The sequence below is a fragment of the Arachis stenosperma genome, chromosome 4 (genome assembly GCF_014773155.1).
Source record: "Arachis stenosperma cultivar V10309 chromosome 4, arast.V10309.gnm1.PFL2, whole genome shotgun sequence".
Classification (NCBI taxonomy): domain Eukaryota; kingdom Viridiplantae; phylum Streptophyta; class Magnoliopsida; order Fabales; family Fabaceae; genus Arachis; species Arachis stenosperma.
In genome coordinates this window covers 105,216,286-105,242,549 of record NC_080380.1, presented here as the reverse complement: position 1 = coordinate 105,242,549, position 26,264 = coordinate 105,216,286, and the positions used below count along the sequence as shown (strand labels likewise).

The window sequence follows — 26,264 nt, the reverse complement described above, 5'->3', positions numbered from 1 at the left end:
TGTTATTTGATTCTTGTTGCATTTTGATTGTTAAAAATCCAAAAATATTTTTAATTTGTGTCTTTTCAAGTCAATAACACAAAGAAATGAAGATTTAGAACATACTGCAGAGGAATTATACAGAAAAAGCTGAGCATTCGAAAATGCCCAGTGAAGAAGACAGACTGGCGTTTAAACGCCAGCCAGGGTACCTGGTTGGGCGTTTAACGCCCAAAAAGGGTGCATTTTGGGCGTTAAACGCCAGAATGGATACCATTCTGGGCGTTTAACGCCAGGATGGTGCTAAGAGGAAGATTTTGTTTTCAAAATCAAATTTTTCTAAGTTTTCAAAGTTTTTCAAAATCAAATCTTTTTCAAATCATATCTTTTCAATCAAATGTTTTCAAATCAATTCCTTTCCTTTTTCAAAGATACTTACTAACAATTATGATTTGATGAACATCTCAAATTTGTTGCCTTTTCTGTTGAGAAAGGTTTAATGTTTGAATCATATCTTTTCTTGTTAGGCAAGTCATTAATTCTTAAATCAAATCTATTTAAAAATTGTTTTCAAATCATATCTTTTAAAATGGTTTCAAATCAAATCTTTTCATATCTTCTTAACCACATCTTTTTCAAAATAATTTTTCAATCAAATCTTTTTAACTTCTAAGACCTCTATCTAATCAAGTTCGAATTCTTCTACCCTCCTTCTTCTATTTTCTGTTCTTCTGACACCTCAGGAATCTCTATACTGTGAAATAGAGGATTCCACATTTTCTTGTTCTCTTCTCTTTCATATGAGCAGGAGCAGAGACAAAGGCATTCTTGTTGAAGCTGACCCTGAACCTGAAAGGACCTTGAAGAGAAAGCTAAGAGAAGCCAAGCACAACTCTCTTTAGAGGACCTGACCGAATTCTTCAAAGAAGAGAACTCATGGCAGCCGAAAATAACAACAATGCCAACAATGCAAGGAAGGTGCTGGGTGACTTTACTGCACCTACTCCTGACTTCTATGGGAGAAGCATCTCTATCCCTGCCATTGGAGCAAACAACTTTGAGCTTAAGCCTCAGTTGGTTTCTCTACTGCAACAGAATTGCAAGTTCCATGGACTTCCAATGAAGATCCACATCAGTTTTTTTAGCTGAATTCTTGCAAATCTGTGACACAGTCAAGACTAATGGGGTAGACCCTGAGGTCTATAGACTGATGCTATTCCCTTTTGCTGTAAGAGACAGAGCTAGAATATGGTTGGACTCTCAACCTAAGGATAGCCTGAACTCTTGGGAAAAGCTAGTCAATGCCTTCTTGGCAAGTTCTTTCCACCTCAAAAATGGAGTAAGCTTAGAGTGGAAGTCCAAACCTTCAGACAGAAGGATGGTGAATCCCTCTATGAAGCTTGGGAAAGATACAAACAATTGATCAGAAATGTCCCTCAGACATGCTTTCTGAATGGCATCATAGAATTTTCTATGATGGTCTCTCTGAACTATCCAAAATGTCTTTGGATAGCTCTGCTGGAGGATCTCTTCATCTGAAGAAGATGCCTACAGAGCTCAGAGCTAATTGAAATGGTTGCAAATAACCAATTCATGTACACTTCTGAAAGAAATCCTGTGAACAATGGGACTAGTCAGAAGAGTTCTTGATTGACACTCTGAACGCCATCTTGGCTCAGAACAAGATATTGACTCAACAAGTCAATTTGATTTCTCAAAGTCTGTCTGGAATGCAAAGTGCACCTGGCAGTACTAAGGAAGCTTCATCTGAGGAAGAAGCTTATGATCCTGAGAACCCTTCAATGGAAGAGGTGAATTACCTAGGAGAACCCTATGGTAACACCTATAATTCTTCATGGAGAAATCACCCAAATCTCTCATGGAAGAATCAAGAGAGGCCTCAACAAGGTTTCAATAATAATGGTGGAAGAAACAGGTTTAACAATGGCAAACCTTTTCCATCATCTTCTCAGCAACAGACAGAGAATCCTAAGCAGAACCCCTCTGACTTAGCAACCATGGTCTCTGATCTAATTAAAACCACTAAAAGTTTCATGAATGAAACAAGGTCCTCCATTAGAAATTTGGAGGCACAAGTGGGACAGCTGAGCAAGAAAGTTATTGAACTCCCTCCAAGTACTCTCCCAAGCAACACAGAAGAAAATCCAAAAGGAGAGTGCAAAGCCATCAATATGGCCGAATTTGGAAAGGATGGGGAGGAAGTGAACGCCACTGAGGAAGACCTCAATGGACGTGCACTGACCTCCACTGAGTTCCTCAATGAGGAACCATGGGAATCTGAGGCTCAAAATGAGACCATAGAGATTCCATTGGACTTACTTCTGCCTTTCATGAGCTCTGATGAGTATTCCTCCTCTGAAGAGGATGAGTATGTCACTGAAGAGCAAGTTGCTAAATATCTTGGAGCAATCATGAAGCTAAATGACAAGTTATTTGGAAATGAGACTTGGAAGAATGAACCTCCCTTGCTCACCAAAGAACTGGATGACTTGTCTAGGCAGAAATTACCTCAAAAGAGACAAGACCCTGGGAAGTTTTCCATACCTTGTACCATAGGCACCATGACCTTCAAGAAGGCTCTGTGTGACTTAGGGTCAAGTGTAAACCTCATGCCTCTCTCTGTAATGGAGAAGTTAGGGATCTTTGAGGTGCAAGCTGCAAGAATCTCACTAGAGATGGCAGACAACTCAAGAAAACAAGCTCATGGACTTGTAGAGAATGTTTTGGTTAAGATTGAAGACCATTACATACCTACTGATTTCATAGTCCTAGAAACTGGGAAATGCATGGATGAAACCATCATCCTTGGCAGACCTTTCCTAGCCACAGCAAAGGCTGTGATTGATGTTGATAGAGGTGAACTGATCATTCAAGTGAATGAAAAATCCTATGTGTTTAAGGCTCAAGGATATCCCTCTGTCACCATGGAGAAGAAGCATGAAGAGCTTCTCTCAAATCAGAGACAAACAGAGCCCCCACAGTCAAACTCTAAGTTTGGTGTTGGGAGGCCACAACCAAACTCTAAGTTTGGTGTTGAACCACCACATTCAAACTCTAAGTTTGGTGTTGGGAGGTTCCAACATTACTCTGAGTATCTGTGAGGCTCCATGAGAACCCTCTGTCAAGCTACTGACATTAAAGAAGCGCTTGTTGGGAGGCAACCCAATGATTATATTTTATCTATTTTCTTTTGTTATTTTACTTTATTTTGTAGGTTGATGATCATGAGAAGTCATAAAATTAATTGAAAAAGCAAAAACAGAATGAAAAACAGGAAGAAAAACAGCACACCCTGGAGGAAGAAGCTGCTGGCGTTTAAACGCCAGTAAGCCTAGCAGTTGGGCGTTTAACGCCCAGTCTGGCACCATTCTGGGCGTTTAACGCCAGAAATGGGCACCAGACTGGCGTTAAACGCCAGAAAAGGGCAAGAACCTGGCGTTAAACGCCAGGAATGGGCACCAGCCCGGCGTTTAACGCCAGAAATGGCTCAAAACGTGATTTTGAGCAACATGTGGTGCAGGGATGACTTTTCCTTGACACCACAGGATCTGTGGACCCCACAGGACCCCACCACCACTCTCTCTCTTCTTCCCCCATTCACCAATCACCTCAACACCTCTTCCCCAAATACCCTTCTTCATTCCTTCATTTTCACACAACCTAAACACCACTTCCCCCCTTCTTGGCCGAATACATAAGCCATTTCCTTCTTCCTCATTTCTTCTTCTTCTACTCTCTTCTTTCTTCTTTTGCTCGAGGACGAGCAAACATTTTAAGTTTGGTGTGGTAAAAGCGTTGCTTTTTCTTTTTTCCATAACCATTATAGCATCCAAGGCCGGAGAAACCTCTAGAAAGAGGAAAGGGAAAGCAAAAGCTTCCACCTCCGAGCCATGGGAGATGGATAGATTCATCTCAAGGGTGCATCAAGACCACTTCTATGAAGTTGTGGCCTTGAAGAAGGTGATCCCCGAGGTCCCCTTTTCACTCAAAAAGGGTGAATATCCGGAGATCCGCCATGAGATCCGAAGAAGAGGTTGGGAAGTGTTTACCAACCCCATTCAACAAGTCGGAATCTTGATGGTTCAAGAGTTCTATGCCAATGCATGGATCACCAAGAACCATGATCAAAGTATGAACCCGGATCCAAAGAATTATCTCACAATGGTTCGGGGGAAATACTTGGATTTTAGTCCGGAAAGTGTGAGGGTGGCGTTCAACTTGCCTATGATGCAAGGAGATGAACATCCTTACACAAGAAGGGTCAACTTTGATCAAAGGTTGGACCAAGTCCTCACAATCATATGTGAAGAGGCGCACAATGGAAGAGAGATTCAAGAGGCAAGCCGGTTCAATTGAGAAGGCATGACCTCAAACCCGTGGCTAGAGGATGGTTGGAGTTTATCCAACGCTCAATCATTCCCACTAGCAACCGGTCCGAAGTTACTCTAGACCGAGCCATCATGATCCATAGCATCATGATTGGAGAAGAAGTGGAAGTTCATGAGGTCATAGCCCAAGAACTCTATAAAGTGGCGGACAAGTCTTCCACCTTGGCAAGGCTAGCCTTCCCTCATCTCATTTGTCACCTCTGTTATTCAGTTGGAGTTGACATAGAGGGAGACATCCCCATTGATGAGGACAAGCCCATTACCAAGAAAAGGATGGAGCACACAAGAGACCCCTCTCATCATGAGATCCCTGAGATGCCTCAAGGGATGCACTTTCCTCCACAAAACTATTGGGAGCAACTAAACACCTCCCTAGGAGAATTGAGTTCCAACATGGGACAACTAAGGGTGGAGCACTAAGAACACTCCATTCTCCTCCATGAAATAAGAGAAGATCAAAGAATCATGAGAGAGGAGCAACAAAGGCAAGGAAGAGACATTGAGGAGCTCAAGCACTCCATAGGACCTTCAAGAGGAAGGAAGAGCCGCCATCACTAAGGTGGACCCGTTCCTTGATTTCCTTGTTCTTTATTCTTCTGTTTTTCGAATTTTAGTGCTTATGTTTATCCATGTTTGTGTCTTATGATCATTAGTGTCTTAGTGTTTATGCCTTAAAGTTATGAATGTCCTATGAATCCATCACCTTTCTTAAATAAAAACGTGCTTAATTGAAAAGGAAAAGAATTGCATGAATTTTGAATTTTATAACAGTTTAATTATTTTGATGTGGTGGCAACACTTTTGTTCTCTGAATGTATGCTTGAACAGTGCATATGTCTTTTGAATTTGTGATTCATGAATGTTGGCTCTTGAAAGAATGATGAAAAAGGAGACATGTTACTGAGGATCTGAAAAATCATAAAAATGATTCTTGAAGCAAGAAAAAGCAGTGAATACAAAAAAAAAAAAAAGAGAAAGAGAAAGCAAGCGAAAAAAAAAAACCGAAAAAAAAAGAAAAAGAAAGAAAAAGAAAGAAAAAGAAAGAAATAAAGTTGTGATCCAAGGCAATAAGAGTGTGCTTAAGAACCCTGGACACCTCTAATTGGGGACTTTAGCAAAGCTGAGTCACAATCTGAAAAGGTTCACCCAATTATGTGTCTGTGGCATGTATGTATCCGGTGGTAATACTGGAAGACAGAGTGCTTTGGGCCACAGCCAAGACTCAATAAAGTAGCTGTGTTCAAGAATCATCATACTTAACTAGGAGAATCAATAACACTATCTGGATTCTGAGTTCCTAAAGAAGCCAATCATTCTGAGTTCCAAAGGATAAAGTGAGATGCCAAAACTATTCAGAGGCAAAAAGCTAAAAGCCCCGCTCATCTAATTAATACTGATCTTCATAGATGTTTTTGGAGTTCATTGCATATTCTCTTCTTTTTATCTTATTTGATCTTCAGTTGCTTGGGGACAAGCAACAATTTAAGTTTGGTGTTGTGATGAGCGGATAATTTATACACTTTTTGGCATTGTTTTTAGTATGTTTTTAGTATGATCTAGTTAGTTTTTAGTATATTTTTATTAGTTTTTAGTTAAAATTCACTTTTCTGGACTTTACTATGAGTTTGTGTGTTTTTCTGTGATTTCAGGTATTTTCTGGCTGAAATTGAGGGATCTGAGCAAAAATCTGATCCAGAGACTCAAAAGGACTGCAGATGCTGTTGGATTCTGACCTCCCTGCACTCGAAGTGGATTTTCTGGAGCTACAGAAGCCCAATTGGCGCGCTCTCAACGGCGTTGGAAAGTAGACATCCTGGGCTTTCCAGCAATATATGATAGTCCATACTTTGCCCAAGATTTGATGGCCCAAACCGGCGTTCAAAGTTACCTCAAGAAATTCCAGCGTTAAACGCCGGAACTGGCACCTAAATGGGAGTTAAACGCCCAAACTGGCATAAAAGCTGGCGTTTTGTAACACCCTAATATTCAAATCCTTATGCTCGAGTCATAAGTCAGTGATATTACGGTGGTACGACCCTCAGGTGGATTTTTAATATATAAATATAGGTAATTTTGAAAGGAGTATTAATCGAGAAGCCTGAAAAGAGTAGAAATAAAATCGCGAAGACGTATCACTCACGTTTCGACAACGAAAAGTTAAACCGTGAAGTCGAAAGCGATATACGGACAAGGCATAAAGGAGATTAAGAGATAGATAACAGATAGATATATATATAACATAAGTAAATAGCCACTAGTCGCGACCCGCGAAGTTTAGGCCGGCTAGGGTACAGTATGAAAGCAGCTGACAACAATATATCCTAATCTCTCCCAAAGGAAACATAAAAGCCTCTATAGGCAAGTTCCAAAAGAGTTCAGTACATAATATAATCTTTTCAAAACAAAGGTGGAGAGATTCTAAGCAAAACACAAAGTAGAGAAAATAAGGATCTTCGCCGGCTCTCAAACGAACCACAGCTCACTTCTGAGCACCTGAACCTGTATCTGAAAAAACAAGTGATATATACGGAATGAGAACCCCGGGCCCATGGGTTCCCAGTACGGTAAAAGTGCCAAATAAATACAATGCACTGCAATAAAAACTCACTAAGCATCCTAAACTCCTTTTCACCAAGTATCCAGCCTAGATTCTCACTAATCCATAAATAGGCTTCTGTCGTAAGGGGGTACTAAATCTAGTTCATGTTACACATGTTTCCCAATCCGCTGATTCCTTCACGAATCAGACTCAGAATCATAGGCAAATCATTACCAGTTGCTCTGCCTCAGCAGATCTATATCAATACATCATACCCTCGCTTGGAGCTAGTGAAATCACATCACGGCGTCTACCCAGGGGGCTCAAATGATCTCATTCAAAAATCATCATCATTATGCAATCGCATTATCAATTCATCTCATCAAGAACAGCCCCCAACATCCACCAACACCATCATGAGGGATCTCTCAGTTGTACAAACACAAGCAATACAGACAAGTAATACACAAATAAGGTACAAGAAGGACAAGTAGCATGTAATCAGGTAATATAGCATATATGATATAGAAATCCAAGACAAATAGGCAAACCCAAACAATTCAAACATATGCAAATGATGTATGCCTGCCCTATGGCTGATGATATCATCTGTCGGTTATATAGCCAACCCGACACGTCCTGGTAGCTAACCATGGACAGAAACACCCCTTGCGGAGCAAGTAGGTTTGAGCTACAACCCCCTTGCTACTACCCGCTCAACCCAGAGCCAGTGGAACAACCACTACTGCGGCTACTACCCAGGCGGGTGTTTAACAGCTCAACCTGGAGCGAGTGGATTCACCACTACTACCGCTACTACCCAGGCGTCACAATCTCTGACCTGGAGCAAGTGGGACGAACCACAACCCTTGCTACTGCCCAGGTATCTCAGCATTAACCCGGAGCAAGCGGGACGAACCACAACCCTTGCTACTGCCCAGGTATCTCATGCATATATTCATTCAATCTCAATTCATATTATCAATCCTCATTGTTATCAAATCTCAAACATTATCCTGGAGTAAGTGGGACGAACCCCAACCCTTACTACTACCCAGGTATCAGAGTTACATTCATTCAAAACTCCATAATTAACTCATTTATCATAAACATCATTTTCCGTCTCATACCCGGAGCAAGTGGACTAGCCACTGCTACTACCCAGGGAAACTCGCATCTCAGATAGTGAAAGTGCAAATCACAATTATCAATAATTCAGCATAAACATGCATGAATTCTCATCCATGGATCAACATCCATATCAGCCATCCGGCTCACGGTTAAATCCATAACCAGCCAATATTCATAGCATACACAGCTATTCCGGCTCACGGTTCAATCCAGAACCAGCCAATTCATAAACAATCACGGCCCTTCGGCCAATGGCATAACAAGCACTTCCACCACCATCCTCCACATCTCACATAATCATCAATGATCCTCATTGATTATTCATTTTCCCCTTGCTTCACTCGCAAGTTACCTCATTCACTAGCCCTTTTCTAATAGCTAGACATGTCATAATGATTTAAGACATAAGTGGTGAGATCGGAGGCCTAGAAGTATGAGATTTGGCTTTCAAAACTCAAAAATCAACTTTGGGATGAAAACAGAGCCGCGCGTACGCGCACTCCACGCGCACGCGTGGATGGCCTTAAAAACTCATCGACGCGTAAGCGTCATGCACGCTAACGCGTGGATACCAAACTTGCCCATCGGCGCGCACGCGTCAACCACGCGTACGCGCGGGTGTTCTCGTGCCCCAGGCACAACACCGGCACAGTTCTGGCATAACTCTCGGGAAAATGGCTGGGCATTGGGTGCAGCACGATCGGCGCGCCCGCGCACACCACGCGTACGCGTGGATGGCACTTTTCGGAAGATCGGCGCGTACGCGCCAGGTGCGCCCACGCGCAAGGGGTCATTCTGCTAAAAATTTTCTAAGTTAAAAGCTGCAGAATTTCACAGATTTTTACCCCAATCTTCCAACGGACATAACTTCCTCATTTTAAATCATTTTTCAACCGTTCTTCGAACGGCATGGACATCCCGGATCAAATTTCATTTCTAAACAGATTTGGTACAAAACAGAGATCCGTAGTCCAAGTTATGTTCCGCCAAAGTATGCCCAAAATCATATTTTTATACAAAATCACAATATGCCATTTTCAAAACAAACCATTTTCAACTCTTTTCAAAATCAATCAAAACATGCCAATTTCATCCCTTTTCTTTGAAATCAATCAAATGTATCAAATTCAACATCAAGCCTCCTCAACTCACACATTGACACATAACCACAATATACCAAATCACTAACTCATCATTTAGCCCACTTCACCCAAGTGGCTCAAACTCAAACATATTGACATATCATATACTACTCCTCATGCCAATTCTCAACAACATCAATTCCAATAAATCACCCTTGTACATAATCAATATCATATTCACTGTCACGTGGTTTCACCCCCAAATCAACCTTAATCATTTCTCAAGCATATATCACAACATACATATCTCTCACGCATTATCATACCATCAAGGCATCAATAATCATACTCACATATATGACCACATAATATATCTCAACCAAAATCAAACATACCCCATCTATACTATTTCACCCAAAGTTTACCAATTTCCACACTTCAACTCCTCAAACCTCATTATTCAATAACCAACCCAATCATTCATATATTCATTATATGAAATTCATCCAATCACTTGTGTCATCATACAATGCACACATCAACTTACCTTTCTTACCTTTTTCCGGCCTCCGGCCCAAAATATACGGCCTCCGGCCCAATTTCACAATTTAAATGTATAAACCACAAATTAATACTCATTACCCCATACATCAAATTTTCAATACACCAAGCATACAAGGCCACACAATTCTCAACCCAATCATCAATTCACATTACATACCAACTATGCATATTAGCATCAACCATTTACACAATCCAAACTTAATCCTAGGGGCATCTAGCCTAGGAATTCTCATCACACCACACGGTACTTAAATGAAACTTAAACCGTACCTCTTGTAGCCAAATCAATTGAGCCTCTTCTATGGAAGTCTCCACCAACCCTTAGCTCCAAGCCTCACCAAAGCTCCTCAAGCAACACCAATCTCCCAATTGTGCACCAAAACCATCAAATGCACTAACATAACCAACATTACATACATACATCAACCTAGGGCTCATTAAAATGACAAATCACAAGGGTTTGAGCACTTCTTACCTCAGCCCATATGAAGTAGGGATAGAACCCACTTAGAATCCATGTTGGAGTATCCCTAAACACCCAAAATCACAAGATTTCAACACTAACTTCCCAAAAACGTGTAACAGTGGGGAATTTCGAAAACTGGGCAGAGATGAATGGAATACTCACCACAAAACTTAGATAGAAATGTAGAGGATGAGAAGAGCGACGCGTGGCCGCAAACGGCTCGTCAATCGGAGCTCCGTAGCTCAAGTTATGGTGGTTTGAAGATCAAAGAGAGTTAGGTTTTCTCTCTTCTCTTCTCTCTTCTTAATTCAGCGCCCCAACCCTTCTTTTTAGGGTAAAATGAGCTGAAATGCTCATAACTAATGTTTATATATGTTGGGTCTTGGGCCCACTTAGGCCCGGTTCACTTATTTTTGTCCGTTGGCCCAATTTTGGACCAAAACCTTTAAGATTAGCGCTCTAAATCGCACTTCAAATATTTCTACCTCCCCTAATTATAATTCCTCATTTCTTAATCTTATTTACTCATAATCAACTTTCTCAGCTGCATTACCAGACAGGTCTCAGTTGGTACTACCGGTCAAAATTCCACTGCGCACTTTTACGCAGAAAACTATGTCTTCCGACTCGGAAAAATTCACTGAATCCAAATATCATATTGAAATCATCAAATTCCAATTGCCAAATCTTCCAACCATAATCGCTCCTACTTACTCATTATTTAATTAATTTCGGTTAGACCGGGTATTACATTCTACCCCCCTAACAGAAATTTTCGCCCTCGAAAATTCCATCCATCACTACGAGTACGCGAGCATAGTATGCCTTTATATCAAACACATAACAGTTCCAAGGTCCCTTTTACTCTGCGCGCTTCCGTTGCCGCGCTCTGATTTCTCTATTTCTGAGGATCTCGGTCATTCGTTCCTTACTTTTACCGTCTCATCAACCCACACCCTATTAAATCTCAAATCATGACATCAATAATATTGCCATCATCGTTGATCATAGCCATCATTCCATATCACTATAATCAATCAAAGATCATTCTCGAAACTATAACCAACACATCCTCGAATTATTGAAAAAAAACTCGACAGTACCTCTCCTAAAAACTGGAGTCTACCACCCGTCACGGGTTTCCTCAAACCAATCTAAGTACCACATCAGCATTTCAATTTAGTGGTTTTCACATTCGCCTTTCGAAACCGATCATTATAAACCTCAATCTAATCCAAGGTCACCATGACCAAACATCATAGCACTCATCTCTCGAACACGACAACTTGCACTCAATCATCATCTAAATCCGACTATGCATCAATGGTAATTTCCTCATCCATTTCAGAACCATTAAGGCTCACCGTCGCAATTAATTCCAATTATCGAGAATCAGTATCTGTATAAGCTCACTAAACTTTTAAGTACTCAAAGCATAAAGCATTTTTAATCATATCCCACTTTTCCTTATTATTACCATACTATGCTAACGCTTTTAGCAAGCTTCCGCCATGCCACTTTGATTTCTCGTCAAGTATTAGCTCCATCACTTATTTCCTCAAGTACCCAACCACAACTTAGTATGACTGGCATTTCAAATCAACGTGTCCAAATCCCTCATTTAGGACAATCCCTTATCTATTTAAATCCACGGAACTAAAAGTCACGGGTCAATCCGTTTTACCAAAATCTAGAGATTAACCAACTATATAACAAACACAACACATCATTCTCAACAGAAAATTATTTACATCACAGGCATTTATCCATTTGTATTAAGGCAATTCCTTACTCGGACCATCCGGTTTGCTTCTCAGTCTAATATTAAGCTTGACATTTCCAGTTTTACTGTATAGGCGGTATTATAAAATCACACACTGCCATTTAAGCTTGATTATTGCAATTACCTCAATCTTACTGTCGCAATCGGCCCGCATCCTGACTCTCTCCTTGTTGGCAATTTCTTGATACATGCCCTGGTAACCCGCACTTGTAACATACGCCTAACCCCAATCGGCATGGCCTATTTGGGTGATGACTTCCACACCTCTGACAGCTCAAAACATTAGAAGCAGTCGCTGTTCGCTTTCCCTTACCGTTTCTTTGGGACTCCTCACGCGTTGTAAAGTTATTCCATCCTTGGGGAAAGTGTTGTATGTATTCTCTCTCCTTAAACTCTCGACCCCTTGTTGGGTATTCTTGATTGTGCTCCCTGCGGTGGGACTCCCGACGGTCATTCTTTGCCTCAACAGCCTTCCTCACACATTCTTCAGCAATACGGCTCTTGTTCACAAGTTCAGAGAAGACCCTAATCTCCATCGGTCCAACGGAGCTCAGGATTTCACTTCGAAGTCCTCCCTCATACTTAATACACTTCCATTCCTCGAAGTCTCCCGGAGCTCCCTGACACATGCGGGAAAACCTGAATAGCTCCTCAAATTTGTCTGTATACTCAGATACGGACATAGCACCTTGCTTCAGCTGTAGTAACTCCAATTCCTTGGCCGTCCTGGCGGAATTTGGAAAGTACTTCCTATAGAATTCCACTTGGAAGGCACCCCAGGTGATAGGATCATTCCCCTGCTGCAGGAGACGTCGAGCCCCTTGCCACCAATGCGATGCTTCCCCCGTGAGCAGATAGGTAGCAAATTCAACACACTGCTCTTCAGGCACCAACTGCGCTTGCAGTGCTCGCTCCATGGCCTGAAACCAAGTGTCAGCCTCAGTCGGATTAGTGGTTCCCTTGAACTTAGGTGGATTAACCTTTAAGAAAGTTGCCAGTGTCATCGGGCCTTGAGCTCCTCTTCCACCATTGCCATTATTGTTTATCTGTTGCCCAAGAGCCTCCGCAGTGGCTTGCATAGCAGCAGCCATATTCTCCAACGCCGCCATAAGGTTTACCGGGTTATTCGGGTTAACTTCCGGTTCCTGCGTGCTAGTACGATCTCTCTCACGTCCCTGACTGGGTCCACGAGGCGCCATCTGGTTCCTATACACACCAAACAATCGATATCAAGTTGATCAGTCTCAATATCGGAAGTATAGTGCTTCAAAGTACCAAAGGTACACTCATGGACTTCATGCTAGATGTATCGGTTAGATACCCTAACTAGCACAGGCACAGACTCAGAGTATGCATTGAAGCATAAGCAGTTCCATCCCTCAGGCTCACGAGGACGAACTGCTCTGATACCATAATGTAACACCCTAATATTCAAATCCTTATGCTCGAGTCATAAGTCAGTGATATTACGGTGGTACGACCCTCAGGTGGATTTTTAATATATAAATATAGGTAATTTTGAAAGGAGTATTAATCGAGAAGCCTGAAAAGAGTAGAAATAAAATCGCGAAGATGTATCACTCACGTTTCGACAACGAAAAGTTAAACCGTGAAGTCGAAAGCGATATACGGACAAGGCATAAAGGAGATTAAGAGATAGATAACAGATAGATATGTATATAACATAAGTAAATAGCCACTAGTCGCGACCCGCGAAGTTTAGGCCGGCTAGGGTACAGTATGAAAGCAGTTGACAACAATATATCCTAATCTCTCCCAAAGGAAACATAAAAGCCTCTATAGGCAAGTTCCAAAAGAGTTCAGTACATAATATAATCTTTTCAAAACAAAGGTGGAGAGATTCTAAGCAAAACACAAAGTAGAGAAAATAAGGATCTTCGCCGGCTCTCAGACGAACCACAGCTCACTTCTGAGCACCTGAACCTGTATCTGAAAAAACAAGTGATATATACGGAATGAGAACCCCGGGCCCATGGGTTCCCAGTACGGTAAAAGTGCCAAATAAATACAATGCACTGCAATAAAAACTCACTAAGCATCCTAAACTCCTTTTCACCAAGTATCCAGCCTAGATTCTCACTAATCCATAAATAGGCTTCTGTCGTAAGGGGGTACTAAATCTAGTTCATGTTACACATGTTTCCCAATCCGCTGATTCCTTCACGAATCAGACTCAGAATCATAGGCAAAATCATTACCAGTTGCTCTGCCTCAGCAGATCTATATCAATACATCATACCCTCGCTTGGAGCTAGTGAAATCACATCACGGCGTCTACCCAGGGGGCTCAAATGATCTCATTCAAAAATCATCATCATTATGCAATCGCATTATCAATTCATCTCATCAAGAACAGCCCCCAACATCCACCAACACCATCATGAGGGATCTCTCAGTTGTACAAACACAAGCAATACAGACAAGTAATACACAAATAAGGTACAAAAAGGACAAGTAGCATGTAATCAGGTAATATAGCATATATGATATAGAAATCCAAGACAAATAGGCAAACCCAAACAATTCAAACATATGCGAATGATGTATGCCTGCCCTATGGCTGATGATATCATCTGTCGGTTATATAGCCAACCCGACACGTCCTGGTAGCTAACCATGGACAGAAACACCCCTTGCGGAGCAAGTAGGTTTGAGCTACAACCCCCTTGCTACTACCCGCTCAACCCAGAGCCAGTGGAACAACCACTACTGCGGCTACTACCCAGGCGGGTGTTTAACAGCTCAACCTGGAGCGAGTGGATTCACCACTACTACCGCTACTACCCAGGCGTCACAATCTCTGACCTGGAGCAAGTGGGACGAACCACAACCCTTGCTACTGCCCAGGTATCTCAAGCATTAACCCGGAGCAAGCGGGACGAACCACAACCCTTGCTACTGCCCAGGTATCTCATGCATATATTCATTCAATCTCAATTCATATTATCAATCCTCATTGTTATCAAATCTCAAACATTATCCTGGAGTAAGTGGGACGAACCCCAACCCTTACTACTACCCAGGTATCAGAGTTACATTCATTCAAAACTCCATAATTAACTCATTTATCATAAACATCATTTTCCGTCTCATACCCGGAGCAAGTGGACTAGCCACTGCTACTACCCAGGGAAACTCGCATCTCAGATAGTGAAAGTGCAAATCACAATTATCAATAATTCAGCATAAACATGCATGAATTCTCATCCATGGATCAACATCCATATCAGCCATCCGGCTCACGGTTAAATCCATAACCAGCCAATATTCATAGCATACACAGCTATTCCGGCTCACGGTTCAATCCAGAACCAGCCAATTCATAAACAATCACGGCCCTTCGGCCAATGGCATAACAAGCACTTCCACCACCATCCTCCACATCTCACATAATCATCAATGATCCTCATTGATTATTCATTTTCCCCTTGCTTCACTCGCAAGTTACCTCATTCACTAGCCCTTTTCTAATAGCTAGACATGTCATAATGATTTAAGACATAAGTGGTGAGATCGGAGGCCTAGAAGTATGAGATTTGGCTTTCAAAACTCAAAAATCAACTTTGGGATGAAAACAGAGCCGCGCGTACGCGCACTCCACGCGCACGCGTGGATGGCCTTAAAAACTCATCGACGCGTAAGCGTCATGCACGCTAACGCGTGGATACCAAACTTGCCCATCGGCGCGCACACGTCAACCACGCGTACGCGCGGGTGTTCTCGTGCCCAGGCACAACACCGGCACAGTTCTGGCATAACTCTCGGGAAAATGGCTGGGCATTGGGTGCAGCACGATCGGCGCGCCCGCGCACACCACGCGTACGCGTGGATGGCACTTTTCGGAAGATCGGCGCGTACGCGCCAGGTGCGCCCACGCGCAAGGGGTCATTCTGCTAAAAATTTTCTAAGTTAAAAGCTGCAGAATTTCACAGATTTTTACCCCAATCTTCCAACGGACATAACTTCCTCATTTTAAATCATTTTTCAACCGTTCTTCGAACGGCATGGACATCCCGGATCAAATTTCATTTCTAAACAGATTTGGTACAAAACAGAGATCCGTAGTCCAAGTTATGTTCCGCCAAAGTATGCCCAAAATCATATTTTTATACAAAACCACAATATGCCATTTTCAAAACAAACCATTTTCAACTCTTTTCAAAATCAATCAAAACATGCCAATTTCATCCCTTTTCTTTGAAATCAATCAAATGTATCAATTTCAACATCAAGCCTCCTCAACTCACACATTGACACATAACCACAATATACCAAATCACTAACTCATCATTTAGCCCACTTCACCCAAGTGGCTCAAACTCAAACATATTGACATATCATATACTACTCCTCATGCCAATTCTCAACAACATCAATTCCAATAAATCACCCTTGTACATAATCAATATCATATTCACTGTCACGTGGTTTCACCCCCAAATCAACCTTAATCATTTCTCAAGCATATATCACAACATACATATCTCTCACGCATTATCATACCATCAAGGCATCAATAATCATACTCACATATATGACCACATAATATATCTCAACCAAAATCAAACATACCCCATCTATACTATTTCACCCAAAGTTTACCAATTTCCACACTTCAACTCCTCAAACCTCATTATTCAATAACCAACCCAATCATTCATATATTCATTATATGAAATTCATCCAATCACTTGTGTCATCATACAATGCACACATCAACTTACCTTTCTTACCTTTTTCCGGCCTCCGGCCCAAAATATACGGCCTCCGGCCCAATTTCACAATTTAAATGTATAAACCACAAATTAATACTCATTACCCCATACATCAAATTTTCAATACACCAAGCATACAAGGCCACACAATTCTCAACCCAATCATCAATTCACATTACATACCAACTATGCATATTAGCATCAACCATTTACACAATCCAAACTTAATCCTAGGGGCATCTAGCCTAGGAATTCTCATCACACCACACGGTACTTAAATGAAACTTAAACCGTACCTCTTGTAGCCAAATCAATTGAGCCTCTTCTATGGAAGTCTCCACCAACCCTTAGCTCCAAGCCTCACCAAAGCTCCTCAAGCAACACCAATCTCCCAATTGTGCACCAAAACCATCAAATGCACTAACATAACCAACATTACATACATACATCAACCTAGGGCTCATTAAAATGACAAATCACAAGGGTTTGAGCACTTCTTACCCCAGCCCATATGAAGTAGGGATAGAACCCACTTAGAATCCATGTTGGAGTATCCCTAAACACCCAAAATCACAAGATTTCAACACTAACTTCCCAAAAACGTGTAACAGTGGGAAATTTCGAAAACTGGGCAGAGATGAATGGAATACTCACCACAAAACTTAGATAGAAATGTAGAGAATGAGAAGAGCGACGCGTGGCCGCAAACGGCTCGTCAATCGGAGCTCCGTAGCTCAAGTTATGGTGGTTTGAAGATCAAAGAGAGTTAGGTTTTCTCTCTTCTCTTCTCTCTTCTTAATTCAGCGCCCCAACCCTTCTGTTTAGGGTAAAATGAGCTGAAATGCTCATAACTAATGTTTATATATGTTGGGTCTTGGGCCCACTTAGGCCTGGTTCACTTATTTTTGTCCGTTGGCCCAATTTTGGACCAAAACCTTTAAGATTAGCGCTCTAAATCGCACTTCAAATATTTCTACCTCCCCTAATTATAATTCCTCATTTCTTAATCTTATTTACTCATAATCAACTTTCTCAGCTGCATTACCAGACAGGTCTCAGTTGGTACTACCGGTCAAAATTCCACTGCGCACTTTTACGCAGAAAACTATGTCTTCCGACTCGGAAAAATTCACTGAATCCAAATATCATATTGAAATCATCAAATTCCAATTGCCAAATCTTCCAACCATAATCGCTCCTACTTACTCATTATTTAATTAATTTCGGTTAGACCGGGTATTACATGTTTAACTCCAAGAAGAGTCTCTACACGAAAATGCTTCATTGCTCAGCCCAAGCACACACCAAGTGGGCCCGGAAGTGGATTTTTATGTCATTTACTCATCTCTGTACACTTTAGGCTACTAGTTTTCTATAAGTAGGACCTTTTGCTATTGTATTTGACATCTTCTGATCTTTGGAACCTTTTCTTTAGATCTTTTGATCACTTTGGGAGGCTGGCCTCACGGCCATGCCTAGACCTTGTTCTTATGTATTTTCAACGGTGGAGTTTCTACACACCATAGATTAAGGTGTGGAGCTCTGCTGTACCTCGAGTATTAATGCAATTACTATTGTTCTTCTATTCAATTCCGCTTGTTCTTTGTCCAAGATATCACTTGTTCTTCAACTTGATGAAGGTGATGATTGACACTCATCATCATTCTCACTCATGAACAAGGTGACTGACAACCATTCTTGTTCTACAAGCATACGAGGCTTAGTGAATATCTCTTGGATTTCTAATTGCATGATGCATGGTTGATCGCCTGACAACCGAGTGCTCGCCTGACAAACGAGCCAGCCATTCCGTGAGATCAGAATCTTCGTGGTATAGGCGAGAACTGATGGCGGCATTCAAGAGAATCCGGAAGGTCTAACCTTGTCTGTGGTATTCTGAGTAGGATTCAATGATTGAATGACTGTGACGTGCTTCAAACTCCTGAGGGCGGGGCGTTAGTGACAGACGCAAAAGAATCACTGGATTCTATTCCGGCCTGATTGAGAACCGACAGATGGATAGCCTATGCTGTGACAGAGTATCAGGAACGTATTTCCAATGAGAGGATGGGAGGTAGCCATTGACAACGGTGAAACCCTACACGAGCTTGCCATGGAAAGGAGTAAGAAGGATTGGATGAAGACAGTAGGAAAGCAGAGAGACGGAAGGGAAGGCATCTTCATACGCTTGTCTGAAGCTCTAACACCAATGATATACATAAGTATCTCTATCTTTATCTTTATGCATTATTCATCATCTATACCCATTTGAGTCTGCCTGATTGAGATTTACAAGGTGACCATAGCTTGCTTCATACCACCAATCTCCGTGGGATCGACCCTTACTCGCGTAAGGTTTATTACTTGGACGACCCAGTGCACTTGCTGGTTAGTTGTGCGAAGTTGTGTTTATGCCATGGTATTGAGCACCAAGTCTTTGGAGCCATTACTAGGGATTATTTGAGATGTGAAAAGTATTGATCACAATTTCGTGCACCAGTGAGTTTTGTGTCGGATCGTTTTCCGCACATCAAGTTTTTGGCGTCGTTGCCGGGGATTGATTAGATTGACAATGATTAAGTGAGGTGGTAGTTTAGATCAAGCACTTTTTCTTTATTTTTGACTAACCCACTAACTGTTTGAAGATTTGCCTCTATTAACACGCTAACTGTTTGAGGATTTTAACTACACTCTATTCTCAAAAATACCACTGTGTATTCCTTGTGATTGATTTATATGTCACAGGAAAGAAGAGCAGCCAGAGGGAAGGATATCATTGAAGAAGGAGTTTCTGAGAAAGAAGAACACCACGACATGAAACCGCAACTCATCACACTAATCAAGAAAAATTGTTCCTACGGTGGAAACCCATTGGAAGATCCTAAACAGCATATATCCAGTTTCCTAAGGACTTGTGATGCTGTCAACCCCGATGGTGTAAATCATGACACCTTTAGGCTCTTGTTATTTCCCTTCTCACTAAGGGATGAAGCTGCACAATGGTTCGAAACCTTTTCCCAAGGAAGTATTACTAGTTGGGACGATTTGGTTACCAAATTTCTGGCCAAATTCTCCTCATCCCAACAGACCATCAAGTTGAAAGAGGGAGAACATCTATTCACACAAAGAGAAGAAGAATCACTCTTCATGGCATGGGGAAGATTCAAGAAAGCAACTGACAAAGTGGGTATTCGAGCTTTCTATGAAGGATTGACCCCAGAAACAAGAAAAGCAGTGGACTACTTCTCAGATGGCCTACTCAAAGCAACATCAATTGCCCAATGAACTGCAAACTTCAAGGACAAAGAAGTCAATAATCAACACTCGTCTGAAAAACAAGAGAATGAAATTTTAGAAAAGGAATTAAGGAATCTTGAAGGAGTGAAGGCAATCATGAATCAAAACAAGCAGCTGCACGATCAAACTCAGCACCAATTGGAGTTAATATCTAGAGAAATTGATTTTCTCCACTCTGCTACAGTGAAGGCACAATTTCCACCATGGAAGCCACATTCTTATCTAAGAATGGGGGAATCTCAACATCAGGAACAAAGGGACTTCAACCACAACAACCCCAATCTCCCAACCCTGCAAAAACACCACCATACCCACAACAATCAATACATACCACCACACTGCCCACCCTTCCAGCCCCCAACTCCCAACAATCAACCAATCTCACAAGACTCTCAGAGGATCACTAATATAAACATCATAGTAGAGAGAATGATGAAACATCAAGAGATGATAAGCAAGAACCATGAGGCCTCATTCGGGAGAATTGAGAGGCAAATGGAACAATTAGCTAGGAACTTCACAGAAGTGAGTGAGAAGAAGGCTAAAGGAAAAGAATCACTCACCCAGGATGAACATCATAAGGCAAAGTCTCACTTAGGAGGACAAGGGGACAAGGAGAAGGAAGCACAGAATCTGAGCTGAACAAGCACAGAGGATGTCAAGCTAGTGACAATAAAAGAGCGCTTGTTGGGAGGCAACCCAACCAGAGGTAACCATCTTTCCATATTCAATTCAATAAAACTATTAATTAGTTTTATCTAGATTGCAAGAAGCTAAGTTTGGTGTTGCACACCAAAACAATCTAAGGGAGAATGAAGAATTCTAAGTTTGGTGTTCCACCAAAATCCCATTATAACACACATTCTCACCTTATGCATAATATGGGCTTCAAGCATACTAGATGAATTAGTTAACTATTTTGCTGTTTTCTAGTATTCAGCCTTATTACTTTTGAGAAAAAGAATTTCACACATGGTTAATTAAAACCTTTGGCAAGGTACTAAGTTTGGTGTTCCCACACCAAAGTAAGTTCAAAAAGCCCACAAATAAATCATGCAGACTAACCACTGTTTCTAAGTGCTTGGGGAACAAGCAACTTCCAATGTCACTGTAGAATATCATACAAACTTTTGGAGATTTTTAGCATCATCAACCAAAGATGAGAAAGATGAACATGAAAGTTAGCATTGATGATGATGAGAAGAAGGAAAGCAAGTGAACACCAACAGGTTGTATTGTTAAGTGATAATTGTACATCAAATATTGCTGTAATTGAAAGTTGGATTGTATCCTTATTTGTCCTGCCTGTCTGCATAGTATAGTTTCCTTTATATACCCCTGCCTACTTGCATAGCATAGTCTTTCTTTATAATTCAATAAGCAAGATGCTTGATTATTCACAACATTCTTATCTTCAAAACTTGTTTGCACTCAATTTTCAAGAATGCATCACTTGAAAGTTCTTTGAAACGAAGGATTGAGGAATTAAACAATTTTGAGGTAAGCAAAAGATTAGGAGAAGTGGTGGTTCTAGTTGTATGATTATGTACTGAGGTTGCATACTTGTGAAAACTTGCATGGGAGCTCATAGGCAGGATATGAAGTTCAAAGAAGTATTGTGGAGATTCTCAAAAATCAATTGATCCGAGAAGCAGCAAACAAAACAAAAAGAAAAGTAAAGAAAATACAAAAACAAAAAGAACATGGCCCAAGGCTCTGAGCATCAATTACTAGGCAAAAAAAAGAAAGAAAGAAACAAAAACTCAAAGAGTTGCTATCCTAGTAAATGCTTGTGGTTGAAGTGTGTCAAGGAAAGAGGCTTGAGCAAGTAAATCCTTAGGGGTGCTTTAACACCTAATACCTTAAAACCAACTGGTTTAGGAGTATTGATTGAAAACTTATTTAAAGAGCCGCCTTGAGACATGACACTTAGAGTCGAGGTCAAAGCACAGAAACTATAAGCTGCTTCAAGGTGATTACATATAAAGAGATCTCCATGATACCATTTGGATGAAAATCCTAAGACCTACGACTCCCAATATGTGAGGACTAGTGAGCACTGAAGCCCTTGCATGAGTATATGATTTAGAGTTCATCCCACTGTTACTTGATCACTTCACTCACTATACTTTACAAGTGTTCCTCAATCCATCTTAATTGAAAGAATCTCTGAGCATAATTCATTTCTTGCTTGGGGACAAGCAAGCTTTAAGTTTGGTGTTGTGATGACAAGTCATCTTAGCCTAGTTTCACTAGTCTTTTTCTTTTGTTTTCACTTGAATTATGCACTTTCTTGAGGTCTAAGCAAGCCAACTTGGGTAGATTTTCATGCTTCCTTTGATTGAATTAACTATAGATAAATTAATGCAAATTCATGAGGTTTTATGCTATAATTGTTGCATATTATGATAGATTGAATATCTCATGATTTTGAGCATAGCTTTGATGTGTTTGGTTGATTAATGATAGGTGAAGAAAGCTTGGAGAAAGGTTGAAGTAAGAAGGAATGGCTAGAAGCAAAGAGAGGACAATGAAACAAGTGAAATTGAACCAGGAAGCATAAAGTTGGACTTGAAGTTAGCCCTCAAACTTTTGCACAAACTTTTGGGTGAAAAGTTAGCCTCAAAGTTAGACCCCTAACTTGGAGGCTAACGTGAGAATTTGAAAAACACTCCTGGGCTACTCAACGTTTGCGCCAACGTTAGCCCCCTAACTTGGAGGCTAACGTTGGCATGAAAAATTTGTCCACAGGTTCCTCACGTTTGCGCCAACGTTAGCCCCCTAACTTTTGGGCTAACGTTGGCACATGAAGTTGTAAGGCTAGGGGGCAAAAGTTTGCGCCAACGTTAGCCCCCTAACTTTTGGGCTAACGTTGGCGCCATTGGTGCATTAGGAAGGGCCAACGTTGGAGCAAAAGTTAGACCCCTAACTTTTGCACCAACATTGGCATCAGTAAATTTGGCTATCTGATATGAAAAGTTTGAGCAAAAGTTAGACCCCTAACTTTGGCTCAAACTTTTACTCCAACTTCTACAAAAATCCAATCCGGTTCAATTGGTTCACTTTGGTTCCTCTCCAAACTTCAAGAGCAATCAACCAAGGCCTCTTTCAACCCAATTTCACCAAGAGCAAAGGCCCAACTCAAGGCTTGAAGATCATTTGAAGAAAGTGTATAAATAGGCTAGAATTCAAGTTATTCGGGGAGCTTCCCTTTTTAGTTTTCATAGAGCTTTCTTTTCGGTTAGCATTGGGAGCTTACTTTTACATTCTAGCATTGTTGTTTTAATTAAAGAGAATTTGGGAGGAGAATTGATCTCTCTTCTTCCTTGTTCTTGCCAAGCACTTTTTACTTTCCTTGCTTCGGATCTTAGGGAGAGAATTGAAGAAATTCTGTTTCAATCTCACCTTGGATCTTGTTTATTTTCACTGCAATTGAATTTCCATTTCTGTTACTTGCTTCTTCATCTAATTTCCTTGCAATTTACAATTTCCTTGCAATTGTTCTTGTTGGATCTAGGAAGGCATTGAGATCTAGACTTGGTTTTCTAGTCTCTTGGGTCCTGAGATCCGGATTCCCCATTTACCACTCTCTGTTTATTATTTCCATGCTCATTTACTTTGCTGTTTAAGATCCGGTTCAATCCAAGCCATTTTGTAATTCTCTGCTTGTTGCAATTTTACTTTTCCTTGTTTAATTTCTGCAAATCCAACTCCCAATTCCCTTTACAATTCACGCCATTTACATTTCTTGCATTTTAAGATTTTGCAATTTACATTTCCTGCGTTCTAAGTTTCTGCCATTTAATTTCTTGTTCTTTAAGATTCAGCACTTTTCTCTTTATTTTCATGCCAATTACCCATTCCCTTTACTTTCTATGCAATTTAAATTCTGCAAATCACAAATCACTCAACCAAATCTTAATTCGCTTGACTAAATCAACCACTAAACTAAAATTGCTCAATCCTTCAATCCCTGTGGGATCGACCTCACTCCCGTGAGTTTTTATTACTTGATGCGACCCGGTGCACTTCCCGGTGAGTTTTGTGTCGGATCGTTTTCCGCACATCACTTGCCAGTATGTCTCATCCTCAAAAGAATGAATAAACTATAATTAGGAATCATAGGACAAGTAGCGCACTTGCGCAAAAGGTAAAGGGGAGAGTAAATAAGCATCTAATTGAGAAATTTGGCATAGCGGTATGGAATACACACAACGGCCGGCTAACGTGGCATCCACACAAAAAAGTGAGCATATGTTTCTCAATAAGATAACCTAAGTTGCAAGTGGAGAATGAGAAAAACTTAAGGCACAAGCAACCCTAGGTAACTATGAAAGTGAATTCCGTGATTAAGATATTGGCTATTGTAATTGTGCAAGTCAAGATTGATATAAAATAGCACAATGAACAACAACCAATTCAATAATGAACAGAAACTCCCTATTCATCACGAAGCGTAATGAAAAAGTCACATGGAAGGGTACTTATTACAAAAAGTGATAAGCTTGATAATAACAAATGCAAAGCATTAACAAGGAACAAGTACTCGACATGTGATGAATTTGATATGAAAATCATGATGAACAGGTAATTTTAACTCAAATCTCTTAATCCAATGCACTTATATAATTTGTCCTAGTGGTATAACCAAAACATGAGTATTCAAAACCACTAGGTACTTGCATATTAAAGCAAAGTATAAGTGCATTGTATTTAATCAAGAGGCAACCCTATCACTAACAAACAAACACTTGCAAATTATTTAATAACAACTAGAGTAAAACTAATATAATTACTAAAACGAAAATGAGATGCAATGAAAACTAAGTAAAATAAGTAGACAAACATGGAAAAAGCAAGAAAAGGGGGTAATGGAAGGGGTGGGAGTGCATTAGGGCTTAAGGAGAAATGAAAACAAAAATTGCCCAAAACAGCACCTGTGTGTACGCACACACACAGGTATGTGTGCGTACGCACACACACAGGTATGTGTGCGTACGCACACTTCATGAGAAAGGGGAGGTGTGCGCTCGCACAAGCTGTGCGAGTGCTTTAGACAGAGAGGGAAACAAGGCGTGTGCATGCGCACGCACAAAACACTTTTTTTGGTGGAATGATCATGTGTGCGAGCGCATACAACTCTGTGCGCACGCACAAGGGCGAAATGGGGTGGGTTGAGCAGATGCAAAAGGCATGCCGTCACTCCCACCAGAGGGGTTTTCAAAGGGTGTGCAGACGCACAGGATTGTGCGGCCGCACAGGTGATGAGAAATGCGGATTTGTGTGCACGCACAGCATGGTGTGCACGCACAGATGCCCTGTTTTCCAAAATTTTTTCTTCAAAATCTAGGGCATCCCAGCTTAGCTCAACACATTTTTCAACCCCAAACAAGCAAACATTTCCAAAATCATGATCCATACAAAAACTTAACCTACCAAACTCAAAATTAAACTAATCCTAAGCTAACCAAGATAAACAAAAAATGCAATACCAAGACTATAAACAAAGAGAAAGGGTAAGAAAGATGTTACCATGGTGGGGTATCTCCCACCTAGCACTTTGGTTTATAGTCCTTAAGTTTGACTTGTTGAGGAGACTCTTGCTAGGGTGACTTGTGTTTCCACTCCTCTTTGAACCTCTATCCAAGCTTGGTTCTTAAGGCTCCTCCGGGATCCCATATCCTAGGTGTCCGGTCACCTTCTTGTTGATCACAATGCTCCAAGCTCGATGAATGATGAGCGGATAATTTATATGATTTTTAGCATTATTTTTAAGGAGTTTTTAGTAGGATCTAGCTACTTTTAGGGATGTTTTCATTAGTTTTTATGCTAAATTCACATTTTTGGACTTTACTATGAGTTTGTGTGTTTTTTTGTGATTTCAGGTAATTTTTGGCTGAAATTGAGGGACCTGAGCAAAACTCTGATAAAAGGCTAACAAAGGACTGCTGATGCTGTTGGATTCTGACCTCCCTGCACTCGAAATAGATTTTCTGGAGCCACAGACCTCCAAATGGCGCTCTCTTAACGACGTTGGAAAGTAGACATTTAGAGCTTTCTAGCAATATATAATAGTTCATACTTTATTCGTGACAAGGAAGAAGTGGTGGAAGACTTAGGAGATGCGGAGCCTCCATGGGAACATAAAGTTGAAGAAAACCCCTCCAAGATGATTGAAATTGATGCTAGGGAGGAAAGTGCACACCTTCCAAGGCATATTCCATATGAAGACTTGGATGGGATAGAGCAAGAATTAAGTTCCCTTGGTAATGAAGATC

The 26,264-nt window shown here is 41.0% G+C and overlaps 1 non-coding gene across 1 annotated transcript; it reads right to left on the bottom strand.

The window, feature by feature from the left end:
* Nucleotides 1-1,320: 1,320 nt before the first annotated feature.
* LOC130977689 (small nucleolar RNA R71) lies at nucleotides 1,321-1,427 on the bottom strand. Its single transcript, XR_009085372.1, has one exon. It is a non-coding gene; the product is annotated as a small nucleolar RNA R71 (small nucleolar RNA).
* Nucleotides 1,428-26,264: the final 24,837 nt, after the last annotated feature.